This window comes from Narcine bancroftii, chromosome 3, assembly GCF_036971445.1.
Source record: "Narcine bancroftii isolate sNarBan1 chromosome 3, sNarBan1.hap1, whole genome shotgun sequence".
Lineage (NCBI taxonomy): Eukaryota > Metazoa > Chordata > Chondrichthyes > Torpediniformes > Narcinidae > Narcine > Narcine bancroftii.
In genome coordinates, this window is record NC_091471.1 from 61,657,273 (window position 1) to 61,672,098 (window position 14,826).

Genomic DNA, 14,826 nt, shown 5'->3' on the forward strand with positions numbered 1-14,826 from the left:
TACCTTTCCTCTCTCCTCTCCATATCCAATTAGCACCTATTTGTTGATCTGTACTTCTCCCCACCCATTCTTCCCTTTCTCCCAGTCTTTTAGTATAGATGCCTGCCTGCTTTTTACTCGTACCTTGAGGAAGGGCTCAGGTCCAAAATGTCAGTAATATATCTTTACCCACTATAGACGCTGCGAGACCTGCTGAGATCCTCCAGCATTTCTGTGTTTTTAACCATCATAATGAGACAATTTTCTTTGTCAAAGGAGGCATCTGATCATGAAGCTAAATTTCCTCAACGTTGACTAGTCACATTTCTTGGGATGAATAACATCAACTTGTAAGCACGTCCTGTACTAAAGATGGACGCGCTCAAATCTGCATGCTTGAACAATGCGCACGCGTGAAGTGTCGCTGAAAGACGCAACTGAGCGGGGCGGCGATTGGAACTCGGCGTCATTCACATGATCTGCGTGATGACGTCAATGAACAGCGGGTAAGATGGCGTCCTGCAATGAAGCAGGAAATAATGTCAGATTTATCTAGTTTTTACAAATAAGTTAGTTTTGATCGGAACATTGCAGCGAACGTTCCAGAAAATACAAACCTGTAGGTAAGTATCGGCTCCATTTAAAATGAGTGTTGGTTGCTGGATTCTGTGGAAGTGCAGCCGTGAATCCTGTCGGATAAAGGGACAGTCAAGAAGCGAAAGAGGAGAACGAAACTCAAGAGCTGCAGCCTGTAAATATTCCGATCCAGCTCTGTAACGGCGCGACAGTCCATGACTTCGCGTTCACACTCCCTCTCACCACGAACTGAGGCTCCACAAGGTGCCAGGGCCTGCCGAGCGCTCCGTTGACACTTCGCACATCATTTTATCAGCTAAGGCAGGGGAAGAGGTTAAAAGGTGCACATTTAAATATTGTATCACCGTTGGTAATTTATTAAATAAGGTCTTCAATATTGCATGATAAGTGAACCGATCCCCGGCTTGTCTGAAATACGTAAGATTTCCCCCCTTTGATTTGATAATTTAGAGTGGTCTATGGGAATGAAACAAGTGAATGACTGTTTCCAACAAAATAACGTTTTTAATTCGTAGGAAATTAATTTCATTTGTTTTTGTTTGATTTCCATTTGAAGCTTTGTTTTGTGGATAACTGTGGATTTTTGTTTATGTTCTTTCTTTGTATTGTTTATATACATCTGATGACAGAAATTTACTTCACCATTCATGAATCTTCTAGATTCTTTCAAGTGTTGTCCTATGTAATAGTTTAAGTTAGCTTTGAGAGGAAACCACATTTTTATTTCATTGTAGGACATAAATCTTTATCAGGTCTCTGCCAGGAAAGAAAACAAAAAAAGTCTTCAGATGCAATACCCAAACCTGCTAGAGAAACTCAGCATGCTTCATTGAATCAACAACCATTGCTTCAGGTCTGTCCTGTGGTTACTACATGACCTGCTACGTTTCTCTAGCGCGTTTCTGCCAGGAACTATTCTGTGACAATATTAGATTTCAAATAGCTTGTATTTAAATTTTACATTTGGTTAAGGGACTGAGAGTGTTAGAAGTTTTATGTAAAGATATTTCTCAAATACACATGCAACGTGAATCCAGAGGCTCAGTAATTTTGTAAATATGTTTGAGAATTTGTCAGAATAGTGATAAACAAAAGCATTAGCAGTTTTTTTTTAAAAAAACATTGAGAATGACCTGAAAGGTAGGCAAAAATACTATAAACAAAATATATATTTGTATGCAAGAGGAGTTGTGTTTGGATACAAAACTTCCTTGGCATTTCATTTCCTTGAGTGGGTTGATAGAATGCAGTTATTTCTAAACCTATGTGTCTGCTTCTTTTGAAAAGCAGTAAACTTAGTTCGACAGCTTCTGAATAGTTACTATTAAAAAACTTCTTCAGTTGAGAATCTGCACATGTCTATTTTGCAAAGTTGGCAGCTGAGTTGTTGACTTGCATTTCACTATTTAGTTATTGGGGCCTAGAAGAGGTAACATAAATTTACCTGAGAGGAAAGAACGAAAATGGGGGGAAATAGGATAGTTGGAATTATTTTTCCAGAACAACAAAAGATCCAGAAAATTTAATAAAGTGTCCAGAATTAAGAGAAGCTTTGATAAACAAAATAGGATGAAACTGATTTGATGCCAACAACTGTGTTCAGTAGATGTAAAGTTAAGCTATATAACCAAGCGATAGTTAAGATTGGGAGAATTTTAAGTGGTGAGTTATTGTGATTTGTCTGGAAGGATCATGGAAGTTAATTTGACAGCAGCTTGAAGTTGGGATTGGACAACCATTTAAAATGGGAAACAAGCAGGGGCTTTGACATGATGCTCCAAATTGTATCTTTCATTAATTTTATAGCTGCAATTTGAGTTTTCACCTAAAGGAGATCAGTTGCACTTTCTTTTAAAAATTGCTGAAATGAAATAATGGGATTGGAATGAGGATATTTGTACATTCTATTAGTGTATTGATAAGGTGAGTGAGTGGGCAAAAGCTAAACATGTACAAAAGCATGAGGTTCTGTGCTTCCTTTCCAATTAAAAGGGAGAGTACTACTGAAGAAACTTACAAATAAATGGCAGAGAGGAGGATCTTGGAGTTATAAATGGGTAGCTTTCATCTGTAATGTTAGCAACATATTGGCTTTATTGCTTAAGGTTGTAGGTTAAAATTGAGAGATAATGTTACTTATGTTCAAGATGTTGCCTTCCTTGAAGTACTGTGAATATTTTGGGTCCCCTGATTATCCTCTGGTGTCAGATTCCAAAGATGATGTGCGGGCTGCCTTCAGGAGAGTGAATCCGAGGAAAACATCCAGTCCATTGATGAGGGTAGGGCAGTAGATGTGGTCTACATGGATTTTACCAAGGCATTTGACAAGATCACCCTCGAGAGACTCATCTAGAAAGTCATGAGTCATGGGATCAGTGGAAAATTAGCTGTATGGATAAAAAATTGGTTTGTGGGAAGAAAGCAGAGAGCAGTAGTGGAAGGAAAGTATTCTGCCTGGAGGTCACCGACTAGTGGAGTGCCGCAGAAATCTGTTCTGGGATCCCTGCTCTTTATGATTTTTTTTATATAAATGACTTGGATGAAGAGGCGAAAGGATGGGCCATTAAGTTTGTGGATGGAGCTGAAGGTTGTCGAAGGTCACAAGATGATATACAGGCTGCAGGTTTGGGCAGAAAAGTGGCAGATGGATTTCAATCCAGATAAGCGTGAGGTGATGCATTTTGGAAGGACTAACCAGAGGGCTGAGTACAGGGTTGATGGTTGGTTACTTAAGAGTGAAAATCCATACATTCCTCAAGGTCGCCGCACAGGTTGATAGAATAGTTAAGAAGGCCTATGGGACCTCCTTCTGGGCACAAATTGGACTACTCACAGTAGAAGAAAAGATAGCAAGAGAGTTTATATATAAATGGGACACACTAAATTGATAACCCCATATTAAAACATGTAATTCAGACTTGGCCAAAAAAAATCAATGTATCAGAATACCCATGACTGGATAATAAGATTCTGGACACGTGGTGCTAGAAGGGGATTAGTTATATTAAGGATTGTTGTGAGCAAAGGCAGCTTGTGTCATTTCAACAGCTAAGGAATAGATATGATTTGTGTAATAAAACTTCTGCTATTTTCAGATAAGATCTTTCTTGAGGGATAATTTGGGATCATTTATGGCTCTGCCCATGTGTAGTGACATGGAGATTCTAATTCGAAATGGGAATATACACAAGTTCATCTCTATGATGTATCTCCTATTCCAAAATGAAGGTCCAAAGCCGGCTTACACAAGTCCAGGGATAGGTGGGAGTCGGACTTGGGCACAACAATCCATGAGCAGTGCTGGTCAGACTTTTGTCTGGACAGCATGACAGCAGTTTTTATGCCAGGTGCAGACTGGTGCAATACAATTTCCAGCATCAACTATACCTCACACCACAAAAATTACACAAATCTAAATCAAAAATTTTGGAAATGAACTTTAGTGTGGTGTGGAGATTGGAACCTTTATCCATTCATCCTAGCTGTGTTTCAAGGTGGGATCCTTCTGGGAGGACCTGGGGGTCATTCTGGAAAAAGAAATTACAAAATTGGATTTTCCACAGGATCCAGAATTGTATCTTCTGGGAAACATTATGGACATGAGTTTTAAACTCTCCAGACATCAAATTCAGTTAGTGAAGGTCACCTTGTCGGTAGCCAGGAAGTGTATAGTGGTCACATGGAAATCCAACTCCCAACTAAACATTACACGTTGAAATATCGAAATGCAGGACTGTATTTTCTTGGAGAAAATAATGTACAATTTAAGGAGGAAATATGGCACACTTGCTAGGGTGTGGCAACCCTATTTGCAACACATTGGTATGCAGATATAATTATATCCCTTCTGTGACAGAGTATATAAAAATGTTTTTGGGAAATAAATTGGGAAATGTTTGTTAGAGTAGGTCATATGCAAACACTTTAAAACAGATCTTATTTGAAATATTGGAGCTATGCTAGACATAGTGGCTTCTCACACTTTTTTGCAAGAGCTTTGAAGAGTGTTCAAGAGATGTCACTAATGGATTATTGTTTATCAAAGGCAACAGATGAAAGAGCAGGCTGGAGCAGCTGCTGTCTGAAAGGAGAATTTGCTGTTGTAAGAGGGCCAAGTGATTTTGTAAGCAGAGAGAGTCAAACAGGGTTTCTATCAGCCTCAGTGTGTGTGTGAGAGAGAGAGAGAAAGAGAGAGAGACACACACACACAGACAGAGATCACTTGTACAGTGTTGAACAGGAAATGCTAGCAAGAAGCCCCAGTGTGGAAGATGGCCTAGTCACAGCCCTTGTGGTTCATGCAAGAGGAGAGGACTGGCTGTCTAATGTTTCACTTGGAATAAGAGGCCTGTGGTGACCTGAAAGAAAGAGGTTATCATCTGGAGAACCCTGAAGGGACAAGTTTACTCAGCAAGTACATCACTGAAGTACATCAGTGGTGGATGTCCTGGAACAGCACATCTCTTTCTGGAAACCGACAAGAACCTTCCTGAGCAGTAACCATTTACCTTTCGAGCATCAAAACCTGGTGAACTTTATAAATGTTAAATTCTGTGCACAGTATAAGAATTGCCTGCAACCAGTGAACTTGGAGGAATGAGAAGTGAGATTGGATTGTGAACCAAAGAACTTTTCTGAACTTACACACACACATTACATACACGTGCGCTTAATAATAGATGAGTTAAAGTTTGATTTTGTTTTCATGTTTAAAGATAATTAAAAACAACTTTTGTTTAAGTAACCATTTGTCTTGGTGAATATCTATTGCTGCTGGGTTTTGGGGTCCTCTGGGCTTGTAACACTTCGTGTAACACTTCGTGCAACAATCCATGCCAGTACTGAGATGATTGAGATCAATGAAGTGGGTCGTGGCACCGATGACGTGCGCTTGTATTTTGTTCTTTATCTTTTTTATTTTAGGTTTCTTTGGGTTTTTCTCAAGTTTGTTTAAGGGTTTGAGGGGATAAGGGTTTAAGGGTTTAAGGGATAGAGTAGATGTGAATAGGCTCTTCCCCTTGAGGGTAGGTGAGATTGGAACAAGGGGGTCATAGGGGGCAGAATTTTAGAAGTAACATAAGAGGAAGCTTCTTCACTCAGAGGTGGTTGCAGCAGGGCCAGTTTTGTCATTTAAGAGAGGGTTGGATGAGTACATGGATGTGAGGGGACTGGTATGGGTTATGGAGAGGGAGCAGGTAGGTGGGACTAGTGGAGTTCACTTAAATCCATGTGGACTAGAGGGGCTGTAATGGCCTGTTTCTGTACTGTAATTGTTATGTGGTTTGTGACTTTACTGATATTTGGTTTTTATATTTATTTTATTTATATCATTTTTCATTTTTTGTATTAGGATATGGGAGGGAAGGGAGAGGGGTAGGGAAAAATAGACTCTATTTTATTGTTGAAAGAGATTCTGTTTGTTTGGATTTGTATGAGTCTTTAAATATCAAAACTAAATAATTTTTAAAAAGCCTATGGGATACTGGGATTCCTTAATAGCAGGATTGAGAGGTCGTGTTACAACTCTACAAATCTTTGGTAAGATCACATTTAGAGAATTGAGTTCAGTTCTGGCCACCTCATTATGAGAAGGATGTGGAAGCTCTGGAGAGGGTGCAGAGGAGATTTACCAGGATGTCACCTAGATTGGGAATCAAATCTTATGAGGTAAAGTTAGCAGAGAAGGATGAGAGGAGACTACAAAATTATAAGAGCTTAGATAGGGTAGACAGCCAGCATCTGTTTCCTTGGGCAGGATCAGCAAACACCAGAGGACATATGTACAAAGTTAAAGGAGGGAAATTTAGGGGAGACATCAGGGGGTAAGTTCTTTTTTAACACAGTGTTGTGGGTGCCTGGAGTACCTTGCCAAGGATGGTGGTGGAGGCTGAAACATTGAGGGGATTTAAGAGACTCTTAAACAGACACATAGATGAAAGAAAAATAGTAAGGATGATTTAGTATTTTTTTAGGAAGAGATATATGGGTCAGCACAACATCGAGAGCCAAAGATCCTGTACTTTGCTGTGTAGTTCTATGTTCCAGATGGAGTTCCTGGCCAGGTAATGAAAACCTTTGTCCACCAACAGGCCAGTGTATTCACAAGTATCTTAAACTTCTCACTTTGATAGGGCATGGTACGCCCTGGTTTGAAACAGGCTTGAAGCGAACTGGTGCTCAAGAAGATCATGGTAACCTGCCTAAATGACTATCGACCAGTGGCACTTACAATCTTAGTGATAAAGAGCTTGAAGAGGCTGGTGTTGAAGCATATCAGCTCCCATCTGAGTGGTGGCATGGATGCATTCCAATTTGCCTACCACAGCAACAGTTCTATGGCAGATATCATCTCACTGGCTCCACACTAAACCCTAGAACACTTTAGAAGTAACATAAGAAGAAGCTTCTTCACTCAGAGGTGGTTGTAGCAGGGCCAGTTTTGTCATTTAAGAGAGGGTTGGATGAGTACATGGATGTGAGGGGACTGGTGGGTTATGGAGAGGGAGCAGGTAGGTGGGACTAGTGGAGTTCACTTAAATCCATGTGGACTAGAGGGGCTGTAATGGCCTGTTTGCGTACTGTAATTGTTATGTGGTTTGTGACTTTACTGATATTTGGTTTTTATATTTATTTTATTTATATAATTTTTCATTTTTTGTATTAGGATATGGGAGGGAGAGGGATGAGGTGGACAGCAAAGATGCATACATCAGGATATTCTTTATTGACTGCAGTTTGGCTTTTAACACCATTATCCCATCAAATCTAATCAGCAAACTCCAAGACCTGGTCCTTAATACCCTTCTGTGCAATTGGATCCTGGATTTCCTCACCTCCAGACCCCAGTCAGTGCAGATTGACAAGGACATTTCCATAATCTCCATCAGCACTAGAGCATCATGTAGGATTGCATGCAAAGGCCCCAGCTCTACTCACTTCTAGGATTGTGTGGCTCAGTACGACAACAACACCATCTACATATTTGCTGAAGATACCACCGAGGTGTAAAAAGGGGAAATGAGTCAACGTACACGATGGAGATTGAAAACTTGACTGAATGATGTACTAACAGTAACCTTTCCTTCACTGGCACCAAAGCCAAAGAACTTTAGGAAAGGAAAACCAGATGTGTGCAATCCAGAGATCATTGGGGAATCAGGGGTGGAGAGAAAGAGTACATTTAAATTCCTGGGCGTCACTATCTTGGAGGACCTTTCCTGAACCCAACATACTAATGTCATTGTGAAGAAAGCACGTCAACGCCTCTTTCTTCAGGAGTTTATGGAGGTTTTGTATGTGATTGGAAACTTTGGCAACATCTCCAGATGTGTTGTGGAAAGTGTGCTGACTGGCTGCATCAGGGTCTGCAATGGGGGCACCAATGGTTCTGTGTGGAAAGCTCTGCAAAAGGTAGTGGGTCCAGCCCAGGACATCACAGGCAAAACCCTCTCCATCATCAGGAACAAATACATAAAACAGTGATGATGGAGAACAGCAGCAAGATGAGTTGGTTTGTTACGGTAAAGTTGTATAAGACATTGGTGAAGCCAAATTTGAAGTATTGTGTGCAGTTTTAGTTACCTAACTCAGGAAAGATATCAATAAGATAGAGTGCAGAGAAGATTTACTGGATGTGGCCTGGACTTCAGGAACTGAGTTACAGGGACAGGTTAAACAGGTTAGGACTTTATTCCCTGGAGTGTAGAAGAATGAGGGGATATTTGATAGAGGTATTTAAAATTATGAGGGATAGATAGTAAATGTAGGTCAGCTTTTTCCACTGACGGTAGGTGAGATACCAACCAGAGGACATGGGTTAAGGATGAAAGGGGAAAAGTTTAGGGGAAACATGAGGGGAAACTTCTTTGCACAGAGAGTTGTGCAAGTGGCACAGATAAGAATGGCCAAAGGAGCCTGTTTCTTTGTTGTAATGTTCTGTGGTTCAATCATCAAGGATCCACTTCTCCGATGTTCTTGCTGCTGTCATTAGGAAGGAGGTACAGCTTCCTGAGAACTGTCTATTTCATTGCAAGTTAGAAACATCCATTTCTATAGTAACCCATGTCGTATTGCTCTCATTAATGCTTTTAATTTCATTGAATAGTTTGTATTCATCTCAATTCAGGTTGGGGAATGGTTGCTACCCTCCACCATCAGACTGAACCACAAACTCCTTCAGACTCATTAAAGGGCTTCTCCTTTGCTCATTATTTATGACTGAATATTTATATTTCTGTATTTGCACAGTCACTTTGTTCACATTTCTTTCATTTGTTTACAGTTTCTTCTTGAGTACAGTTTACAGTTACTGGTAATTACAAATTCAGCCTGATCCACATGGGGAAAAAAAATTCAGGGTTGTATGTAACCTGACAATAAATGTGATCTTTGAACTTTGAATATTTCTCGTCTGCTTCTTTAAAATGTGAATACTGAAGCATAAGAGGAAGCCCAGATTCATCAGGTTAATCTCTGGAACAACAGGCTGCCGTCTTACTAATAGCTAAAATGAATTGATAGTGTACTTTGGATTTTGGTGAAATGAAAGGTTATTTTATTTTATTGAAACCTAAGGGACGCACAGCAAGGTAGAATATTTCCACCAATGGGAAAGAGTCAGAAAATGGGATATTGATACAGGATAGGAGGATGATCTTTTAAAATTGAGATGCATAGGAATTTCTTTCAGACAACAGTGAGCCTCTAGAATTATGTAGCCAGGGTTTGGAGGCCTGATCGTACTCAAAGAACACATTTAAAGAGGGAGTAGATCATTTTTGAAAGATTAGGAAATTATGGGCGATGTCAAAGTGGCACAGGAAAGGGTTTGGGGTCTGGGACAGAGCAGTTATGGATATTGGGGAAGGCTTCAGCCCCTTGGTGGCACATTTGTACTCGTGCTGCTTTTTTTTTGTGTTTGTGTTCGGGGCACCATTTTGCATTTAAAAATCATTTTTTGCAAAATCTATTCCAATAATGTCTCTGGAATAACAACAAATCAATACAAGTCTGCATGGCTGGAAAGACTTTATGATAAAAGGATACATTGGGGGAAAACCCGTGTTGCTTGATGGGCATTGTTATATTCGTCTGATTATATTCATTTGAAAAATACTAAGGTTATTAATGACCTGAATTGCAGAAATCCCATAGCTTTTAAAAGCGTTTTTAAAGCTTGTAAAAATAACAATAATAAAATGTTTCCTGATACTCATTGATCACTGGATACAGTATATATTCCATTATTTTAATAAAAGGTAGATTTAAGGTGATTATTCAGTGAAATGGAAAGGATAATAGAGAGTGATATGATATGGGTTGCTATAGAAATAGGTGTTTCTGACTTGCAATGTAATAGACAGTTCTCAGGAATAGAACCCTTGCAGTCATAGAAGACTTAATGGAATGAATGACTCGTTTTGAGGCTGAGTTGGACAAAACAAAAAACAGGTTGAAGGCACTGGAAGAAAAAGCAAAAACATGGAACACAGGGAAAAAATATTAGACAAGATCTATTATATGGAACATTTCAGTAATAATTTAAGAATCATTGGATTGAGAGAAGGAATAGAGGGAAAAGATGCGGTGAGTTTCTTTGAAACATGGATCCCACAAGTGCTGTGACAAAACAAGTTAAAAGCTGGAAATTGAAAGGCTCACCAGACCCTTTGAACCAGAAGAACTGGCAAACCACGAGCAGTTTTGGGATACCAGAAAAGAGATGCAATCTTGGGAGCAGCATACGAATATTCAAAAAATAATAATGGCCCATTTGTGGTGGACAATTCAAAGTAATGTTTTTCCAGGACTTTAGCCCTGCCTTGGTCAAACAAAGAGAGGAATTTGATGAGGAAAGGAGGCAACTATGATCTAAAAACTTTGAATATTCAATGATTTACCCAGTAACGTTGAGGATGGATGTCTCAGAAGGTAATTCACGAATTTTCAAGAATAAAGAAATGGAAGAATTTTTAAGAAAGTTATGGCTCTCCTTAAGAGAGTTGGCTGAAGGTGGGGGGGGGGGGGAATTTTCTATATATAGAAAAAAAACGTTCATGTTTAATTGCTGTAAATGTCATATTATTTGTTTTTAGAACAAATAAATAAAGTTTAAAAAAAAAAGTTAAAGTTGCCAGCTGAAAGGACAGAAAAGACCATTTCAAAATGGGACTAATGTATCTTTTTTATTTATACTAGTAGCACTGAACCATCTGGTTTTCACTGTTTAAAAGAAAAACCATTGTGGTTTATATGGAGAGCTCTGTAAAGTTAGAAAGGTGTTAAGGAAAGTAGCAAGGTGGGAACTCTGATTTGGGGTTGGTGGGTGGAATGACACCGGAGAGGAGTGGTTTTAAAAGATGGCGCTAAAGGAAGGGCTGCTACTTCAGAAGAACCCGCTGTTTTTTTTTTGTGGGCTTCCGGGTACTATTGTCAATGTCACCATCAGAGCTAGGGATGTGTGTGTGTTTCCTGAAGGGGAAATGTACATATTGGAAATGTCTCTTAAAAGGGAAATGTTGCAATGGTATTTTTTTTAAATGGAAAGATTTTATTATTTATACAATATCTGTTTGAAAAATGGTATGAATAAATCACTAAAGCTTAGTCTTAATATTAACAGCCGGTGAAGAGGAAGAGGGTTTTGGCATACTTAAATTAAAAATGGATATAATCTTTTTGGAGGAAACACATCTTACCAATTTGGAACAGGATAAATTAAAAAGAGAATGGGTGGGGCAAATAATATCATCTTCCTTTGGTTCAAAGGCAAGGCGGGTGGCTATTCCAATTAATTAAAATACACCAGTGTTAATAGAACATACTTTGATCAATTAGGAAGGCACGTAATGGCACATTGTAAAATCAGTGGAGAAGCATGGTCATTTATGCTCCAAACTATGACAATGAAGCCTTTGTGAAGGATATCTTCATAAAAACAGTAGAAGGAAAACAAAATATATTGGGTGGAGACAATTTTAATTTCTGCTTGGACCCAATACTAGATAAATCGGCAAGAACAATAATGAGGGCAAAAGCAGCAAAGACCACAATTTCCTATATGAAAGTTCTAAATCTTATCAATGTATGGAGGCAATTAAATCCCAAAGAGACACTACTTCTTTTACTCAAGGATGCACGACTCGCATTCATGGATTGATGTATTTTTTTTTAAATGTCTACCCAGTTAAAAAGTAGTGATTTAAAAACTGAATACCTAGCAAGGCTTCTGTCAGACCACTCTCCATTAATATTAACTATAGCAATAATGGAAAAGCAAAAGAATGTATACAGATGGTGTCTAAATACGACATTGCTAAAAAGAATAGATTTCTGTGCATTTATAAAGAGGCAGATAGAAATATTTTGTAGATCAAATTTGCCATTTATTAATAATAGTTTTCTGATATGGGACATGCTCAAAGCATATTTAAGGGGATAAATTATATCCTATACAAAGAATCTTAAGAGGGAACATAGGGCAGAAGTAAACAGTTTGGATAAAGATATTAAAGTACAATATTAGAAAATAAAATCAAAGAACAAGATTACAAGAAGAATACTGATTACTGGAAAATAAAAAGCGAAGATACAATACAAACATGTAGGACAGAAAAAACTATATTAAAAACTAAACAATACTATGAGTTGGGTGAATGGGCACACAAAGTTTTAGCTTGGCAGATTAAAACAGGAGTCATCAAGAATGATAAATACTATAAAAACAGACAAACCGAAACATATAAGCAAAAATAAATTAATGACATTTTTAGACAATAATACACAAAACTTCCAAAGCTAGAAGAGAGAGAGGATAGAATTAGATACTTGCTTCACAAGGGAAGAAATCAAAAAGGCCCCGGGCATTCTACAAACTAATAAATCACTGAAGGAGGATGGCTTTCCACCTAAGTTTTATGGACAATTCAAAATATTATTAGTGCCCCTTTTAATGGATGTCTTGGACCAAGCAGTGAAAACATAGACCCTCCTGGAATCATTTTCAACTGTGTTACCAAAAAAAAAGAGAGACCCACTAAAAACTTCGTCATACAGACTAATATCCCTGTTAAATATTGATTGTAAGATACTAACAAAAGCATTGGCTAATAGATTAGGACAATACATGCCAAAACTGATACATATGGAACAAGCAGTATTTGTTAAAGGAAGGCATTCCTCAAATAGTCTAGGAAGATTATTTAATAAAATACACATGGCAAAATCTGAATGAAATCCAAATATTACAGTCTGCCTAGATGCAGAAAAAGCATTCAACCATTTGGAATATCCCCTTTAATTTAAAACACTGGAAAAAAATTTGGTATAGGCAGAACATTTATAAATTGGATAAAAACTTTATACCACAAGCTAAAATAATAACAAATAATCTGATATTGGCGGTGTTCCCCTTGAGGAGATTGAGCAGACAGGGATGCCCCCTGTCCCCAGCACTTTTTGTTTTAGTGATTGAACCACTAATTTAGATAATAATAAGGGATCAGGATATAAAGGGCTTCAAAATTGGGCAAGAAGAACACAAAATCAGTCTATTCGCCAATGATGTGCTATTATACCTATTAGACTCCACAAAAACTTTGGAAAAATTACAAGGAATGGTAGAAAAATATGAAAGATCATCAGGCTACAAAATAAATGTGAATAAAAGTGAGATAATGCCATTAACAAATTTTGAATATGAAAGATAGCAAAAATAAAGTAAATTTAAATGCAAGACAGACAGAATAAAAATATATTGGAATAGCAACTGACAATAACTTGCAAAATCTGGACAAACTAAATTATGTTACTCTTCTTGGGAAGATTGAAAGAAACCTACAGAAATGAAGAGACTTAGGGATTACTTTGGTGGGAAAGGTTAATTGCGTCAAAATAAAAGTGATGCAAAAACTGCAATACCTTTTTTGATTACTGCCTATTCCGTTACCTAAAAACTTTAAGCTACTAAACAACCATATGAGGCAGTTCCTGTGGAATAAAAAGGTACCAAGAATAGCATTGCAAAAACTGACATGGGACTATGGGCTGGGAGAACTTAGACTTCCAGATTTCAAAAAAATATTACTTAGCTGCACAGGTTAGATTTCTCGCAGCCTTCTTCTCCGAAGGCAACCCCCACCCCCATCCCAACTCTGCTTTCTCTCCTCCATTGAATACATTCCAAGACAAAGAATTTTTATCTAAATGGAGTTTCAAATTTCTAATGAAAAGGATGGATAACCCCATTTTATTACATATAATTAGAACATGGCAAGAAATGAATGAATGTATAGGAAAAAAAGTAGGGATATCAAAAAAAAGCACCATTGTGCAAAAATGTGTTTTTGCCTATAAACATAGTCAATAGAATATTAAAATTTTTCTATGACCAAAAGTATAAGATATATTAAGGACTGTTACACAGAAGGAACTGTTATGTCCTTTTGAACAATTAAAACACAAAAACAGAGTGGCCAATGGGACCACCTTCTGTTTTCTCCAGCTTAGATTGTTCTTAAGAGAAAGGTGGGGACCAATGTTGACCCCATCTGAAATTAGTGAAACTGAACGAATGGTCTGGATGGGGAATTCTTCCAAATTTATAACAAAAATGTACTGTGCACTTCAGATTAAAAGTGCAAAACCAGGGTTTCAGATGTCAAGAGAAAGATGGGAGTTTGACTTGGGTGGGGTCATTTCAGAAAGTAGCAGTCCGATTGGTGCAATTACATCAATTATAAATGCAAGATATGGACTGGTTCAGTATTTTTTACACCAATATATCTTACCCCAAAGAAAGTTACACAAAACAAAAGCCGAAATTTCAGAGATGTGTTTCAAATGTGGGATCGAGACATGAACTTTTTTACATGTCAAGTGGCTGTGCATGAAGGTGAGGCTTATTCCTACATTTTTGTTATACAACCAAGTATGTCAACAAAGGTATGGTGCACCAATTTGGTATGTGTGGGAGTGGTGTGTGTTTGGGGCAGGGGCTTTGTAAATCTTTAAACTTTCCCCTCTTACTTTTAAACTAACCTATTGTATTTGGCATTTGCACCCTAATTTTAAAAAATAGACGCTGAGTCTTTACTCTCTCCATGCCAGACAATTACTTGACTTTGCTTTCAGTCATCTTTGCTTATTTCTTTTCTTCTTCTTTGGCTTGGCTTCGCGGATGAAGATTTATGGAGGGGTAATGTCCACGTCAGCTGCAGGCTCGTTTGTGGCTGACAAGTCCGATGGGGGACA

At 38.1% G+C, this 14,826-nt stretch overlaps 1 protein-coding gene across 5 annotated transcripts in view; it reads left to right on the forward strand.

Moving 5' to 3' along the window:
* The first annotated feature begins 288 nt into the window (after nucleotides 1–288).
* Nucleotides 289–14,826, forward strand: part of ubap1 (ubiquitin associated protein 1) — a 57,858-nt gene continuing 43,320 nt past the window's right edge. For 2 of the 5 annotated variants that reach the window (XM_069924164.1, XM_069924167.1), the window contains exon 1: nucleotides 289–485. The gene's annotated coding sequence lies outside the window, so the exon portion shown is untranslated. Of the gene's footprint in view, nucleotides 603–667; nucleotides 897–14,826 lie in introns of those variants that run through there. The other 3 variants (XM_069924163.1, XM_069924166.1, XM_069924165.1) reach the window with 2 other exon arrangements.